The sequence below is a fragment of the Lithobates pipiens genome, unplaced genomic scaffold, assembly GCF_037356315.1.
Source record: "Lithobates pipiens isolate NorthernLeopardFrog02 unplaced genomic scaffold, aLitPip1_a1.2 Scaffold_28, whole genome shotgun sequence".
NCBI classification, from domain to species: Eukaryota; Metazoa; Chordata; class Amphibia; order Anura; family Ranidae; genus Lithobates; species Lithobates pipiens.
In genome coordinates, this window is record NW_027507789.1 from 2990414 (window position 1) to 2996433 (window position 6020).

Here is a 6020-nt window from a genome sequence, read left to right on the forward strand (position 1 = left end):
TAATACTATTTGTCCTGTTTAACCACTTCACTACTGGCCACGGTATATGTACGTGGCGGTAGGGTAGCGGTTTATACAGGAAGTCCCCGAGTTTTGAACGGGCTGGGGACTGTAGGTTTGTTCTTAAGTCGATGTTCTGTGGAAAAGTGGCAGAACGGCAGATGTGTCGCCTCCCGTTCCTAAGGAGGAGTCGTTCGCAAGTCGGATGTTCGTAACTCGGGGGGGGCTGCCTGTACCGGGATCACGATTCAGGCTACAACCGTGATTCCTGCTATCAGGGCCGGTGATTCTCCTTCATGCAAGGCTGGGTTCTCACTGCTGCAGGGGGTCCGGTGCATCCTGTTCCCCATTTCGGGGGCAAATCGGGGGCCGAATTTTGCCTGAATTCGGACCTGAAATGGAGCCAAAGACACACAGGACTCTTGTGCACAGTGCCGGGACAAGGTCATCTAGAGCCCAGGGCGAACCTACCAAACTGTGACCCCCCCCCCCAAGATTAATGAACATGAACATTATGTGTTAGCATACTTACCCCCTAAGCATAAATTCCCCACCCTTCCCAGGACAAAATCCGTTCCCCCTGCTGAAATTCCCCCTCCTACCAAAAATCCTTGCCCCTCCCCCCTACCATCTCAAATCCTCTCTTCAAATCTCCCCAAGCACAAATCCCCCCCCCCCCCCAAAAAAAACTTCCTGTTTTGGCTATGGGACAGGAAGTAAAGGTAAATCTTTCAAGTGGAGCGCTGATGGCTTAAAAAAAAAAAGACGACATAATTACTCCTATCCACATTTTTATTTTATTTTTTTAATTGTCTTTAGTTACATTTTAATGTTTAAAGAAAAGGAAAACTTGTTTCTATTCATGGTTTGTAAATGGGGTGGCCATATCTGTATATATCTATGTGAATATGAAATGGCATTATTGGCTCGTTCCACACGCAGGCTGTGCTTTAGTGATTTGTCCTTTTACTGTTCCATTTCTCAGTGCAAGTCTATGTTTGGTACAAAGAGCCTTGGGTACAGACTCACAAGGTGGCACTCACGGGTTAAAATGACAATTAAAGGTTAATTTCCCAAATCTGCGGCTTTTTAAAAATGCAATTAGTGCTTGTGTATAAATAGTCAAGGAGTTTGTTCGCTCTCACATGGATACACTGAGCCTAGGGGAGCAGAAAAGAACTCTTAAAAGACCTGCGTAACAAGGCAATAGATCTTTATAAAGATGGAAAAGTATATGAAAATGTCCAAAGCCTTGAATATGGCAGTCAGTTTTGTTCAATCACTTATTTAAAAGTGGGAAATTCAGGTCAAGTAGACCAAGACCATTGCAGCTACAACTGCCAAAATTATTGTTCAGGATACAAAGAAAAAAACACCCATAGGCAACCTCCTGGGTAACCTGGAAAAAGACAGTGTGGTTGTTTCAAGGAGCACAGTTTGATGATACCGGGAAAAAAATGAGCTGCGTGGTGGAAAAAAATGCCAAAAAAAAAAGCCCGGTTACAATATGGCTGACAACACCTTGATGCTCCTTACCGGGTTTTTTTGTGGCATTGGCACAGTAGAGGCTTCTTTCTGGCAACTCCACCATGCAGCTTATTTTTGTTCAAGTATCATCATATTGTGCTCCTTGGAAAAAAAAAACATGGCACCTTTTTCCAGAGCAGCCTGTATTTCTTCTGAGGTTACCTGTGGGGTTTTTTTTTGTATCCTGAACAATTCCTTTGGCAGTTGTGGCTGCAAACTTTCTGGGTCTACCTGACCTCGGCTTTTTTATCAAGAGATCCCCAAATTTTCCACTTCTTAATCAGTGGTTAAACAGTACTGACTGTGTGTGTGTGTGTGTGTGTGTGTGTGTGTATATATATATATATATGTATATATATATATATATATGTATATATGTGTGTGTGTGTGTGTGTGTGTGTGATTGATATATATATATATATATATATATATATATATATTTTACACACACACACATATATACATATACATATATATATATATATATATATATACACATATATATACACACATATATATATATATATATATATATAAATACATTTTCCATTACCTTGTTACGCAGGTCTTTTGGCTGATCTTTTCTGCTCCCCATGGCTTAGTGTCTAGCCCAGCTAACAAACTCATTGACTATTTATATACAGACACTAATTGCAATTTAACCACTTCCGATATCAGACACTTTTACCCTCTTCCTGCCCAGGCCAAGCCTTAATTTTCAGCGCCGTCACACTTTGAATGACAATTACGCGGTCATATAACACTGTACACACGTGGCATTTTTATCATTTTTTTTTTTTATACAGATAGACCTTTCTTTTGTTGGTATTTAGTCACCACTGAAAAAAAAAAAGTTTTCTGTTTATATAAGTTGTAACCAAGTAGTTTTTCTCCTTCACTGATGTGCGCTGAGGAGGAGGCAATGCAGTGCAGCACTGTTGGGCACTGATTGGCATCACTGATAGGCACTGATAGATGGCACTAATATGCATCACTGATGGGCACTAATGATAGGCACTGAAAGGTTGCAGTGCCTCACTGATGGGCAGCAACGATAGTGCCCATAAGTGCCTATTGTTGCTGCCCATCAGTGACGCACTGCAACCTTTCAGTGCCTATCATTGCCACTCATCAGTGCCCATCAATTCTGTCTATCTGTGCCTAACAGGCAGTCACTGATGGGCACTGATGAGGAGGCACTAATATGCAGCACCTATAGGTGGCACCGATGGGCGGCAACAATAGACACTGAAAGCTTGCAGTGATGGGCACTGGTGAGGAGGCACTAATATGCAGCACTGATAGGTAGCACTAAAGCAGGGTTTCTCAACTCCAGGCCTCAAGGCGCCCCAACAGGTCATGTTTTCAGGACTTCCATTATTTTGCACAGGTGATTTGATCAGTTTCACCACCTTAGTATTACCACAGCCGTTTCATCTGAGGGAAATCCTGAAAACATGACCTGTTGGGGCGCCTTGAGGACTGGAGTTGAGAAACACTGCACTAAAGGGCAGCAATGATAGGCACTGATTTGCATCACTGATGGGGCTGCACTGTTTATCAGTGCAGATGTCCCCACTTAGGAAAGACTCTTATCAGCTCTCCTCTGCTCACATGCGGTCAGCGGGGGCGAGCACGAGCAGCCTGGTAGGCACTGATAGGTAGCACTGATGGGCACTGACTAGCCTCACTGATGAGGCTGCACTGATAATCGGGGCACTGTTGATCAGTGCAGATGTCCCCACTGAAGAAAGACGCTAATCAGCTCTCCTGCGCTCACATGCTGGGGGCGTGCACGAGCAGCCTGTTCTGAAGGCCATCATATGACGTCCAGTCAGAACAGTAAAGCCCGTTAATCTGCTATAGGCCGGGTGGGAAGGTGTTAAAAAGTCACAAATGTGGGACATTAAACTTTAATTGCCATTGTAACCCTTGTGTGTCACCTTGTGTGTCTGCACCAAGGCCAAACATTCCGGGGGGGGGGGGGGGGGGGGGGGGGTGGAAACTTTTCATCAGGGACATTTTGGGGATTTCTGTTATCATTATGATTTAAAAAGGCGCCAAACAACTGTGATAATAAATGGCTTCATGTGATCGCTGTCCTTAAATAAAAGAGTTTTTTTTGGCCTGATCCGTCTTATTATCAATATCAGAACATTTCTGCCAGGGGATGCAACCCTTTGGGGACCAGGGGCGGACGGACTATTGGGGCACTCGGGTAGGGTGGCACAGTGGTGTAGTGGTTAGCACTTTCACCTAAGCAGCTATAGGGTTGCTGGTTCAAATCCCGACCACGACACTATCTGCTTGGAGTTTGCATGTTCTCCCTGTGCCTGCGTGGGTTTCCTCCGGGTACTCCGTTTTCCTCCCACACTCCAAAGACATGCTGGTAGGTTAATCAGACCCTGTCCAAAAAATTGGCCATAGTATGTGTATGTCAATGTTGTAAGTGTGTCGGGACCCTACAGGTTAAAGTGGAGGGCCACCCTGAAAACAAAAAAAATATTAAAAATTACAAAAAAATATAAAAAAAAAAAAATGAAAAAAAAATTTTTTTTTTACTTACCAGAAATGCCTGTTGCTAGGCACTTTCTCCTAATCTTCCTCTTCCTCCTCCGCGGAGATCTTCTGTCTTCTGTCTTCGTCGCAGCGTCTTCTGGGTAATGAGTCGCGCTGTGTTCTGGGAACTGTGTGTTCCAGAACACAGCGCGTCCCATTCAGAAAGCGCTGCGGGACTCGCGCATGCGCAGTAGGCAACGGGCAGTGAAGCTGTAAGACTCCACTGCCTGTTTCCCTTACAAGGAATGGCAGCACCGGGACCCGAGAGCCGAGGGACGGGTCGGCCTCGGGCGGCCGACATCGCGGGCACCCTGGACAGGTGAGTGTGTTGATTAAGTCAGCAGCTGCAGTGTTTGCAGCTGCTGACTTTTTTTTTTTTTGTATAACCGGCCCTCCGCTTTAAGGACCACGACACCGGTGGCAAGAAAGCGCCCTGAGGCGATTCAGTTTGCATAGGTAGCGCTATACAAGTCACTCATTCATTCATTCGGGTACTGCCCGAGGGCTCCATGCCACCAGGGCCCCCCCCCCCCCCCCCCCCATCAGGGTTGCCAGCCTCAATAAAACCAGGGACAGTATGTAAACATCAGTGTTTTTTTTAAAAATGTATAGCTGCCCCGCCTCTCCAGTACCTTTTTAGTGTGTGTATGTGTATTCTGTGTGTGTATGTGTATTCTGTGTGTGTATGTGTCCCCATAATCTCCTATTGTCTCCTGTTGTCAGTCCGCCCCTGTTGGGCACGACTGTATATGTGAAAGCCACCGGGCCTCGCCAACGTTCCTCTGTATACCGCGGTCCTAACTCAATAGTTCTGAGAGTCTCCAAAATTGAAGCCAACCAATGGATAAATCAAGGGCAGGCTTGCCTGGAGAGGGCGCCATTCCTCCTCTGCACAGCTCGTTGGCTGTCAGCTGTAGATAGTCCAGGAGCGGCTTTCTGGTAGTGACAGCGGTAGACCCAGGGGCCGTCTTTAATGCTGATTGGACCCTGTGGCAAACATTTTCTTGAACCCCCCCCCCCCCCCCCCGAATCCACTTATCAACTATTTCAGGGCTGTGTGGGCTCAAGGGGCAGTTTTGGGCCCCACAACAACTGGGGCAGCTGCCCCTTTTGCCCTGGGTAGACCAGGCCTGTGGAGTATGTCGGCACAGCTATTTTACCCCCCCCGGAAGCCTATGTGAAAGGGTGACAACATAAGAGCTCAGTTATGAGCCTTGTTACTTATAACAGGAAGTCCATGAATAAGGACCTGCGGGGGATGATCAGTGGGTGTGATCTTACGGAAAGCTGCAGATTCAGAAGGAATTAAAAATAGATTTTTCAATGGCTTGAAAATGGGAAGGATTACAAGAGATTGTAGCGATCGGGTTCATGTGCAATTCAAAGTGTTACTAAACCCACAACAATAAAATTAATCTGTATACGCAGCATGCTTGTTAGGCCGCGTACACACGCGACCGGACTTTCCGGCAGACTAGGTCCGAAGGGATTAGTCCGTCAGACAATCCGATCGTGTGTGTGGGCTAAACCGGACTTTTTTCCGGGAAAAAAAAAATAATAATCCAACGGACCTAGAAATAGAACACGTTTCAAATCTATCCGACGGACTAAAATCGGGAAAACCGTTCGTCTGTGTGCTGGTCTGACGGATCAAATACGACGCAAGGGCAGCTATTGGCTACTGGCTATTGAACTTCCTTCTTTAGTCCCGTTTACGTCATCACGTTCAAAACGAACGGACTGTCAAAACGGACTAATGCCGCGCACACGCGATCGGAATTCTCGTCTGAAAAAGCTCTGATGGTTTTCCCGAGGGAATTCGGCTCAAGCTGTCTTGCCTACACACGGTCACACCAAATTCCAAAACGCGGTGAAGTACAACACGTACGACGGGACTAGAAAAAGGAAGTTCAATAGCCAGTAGCCAATAGCTT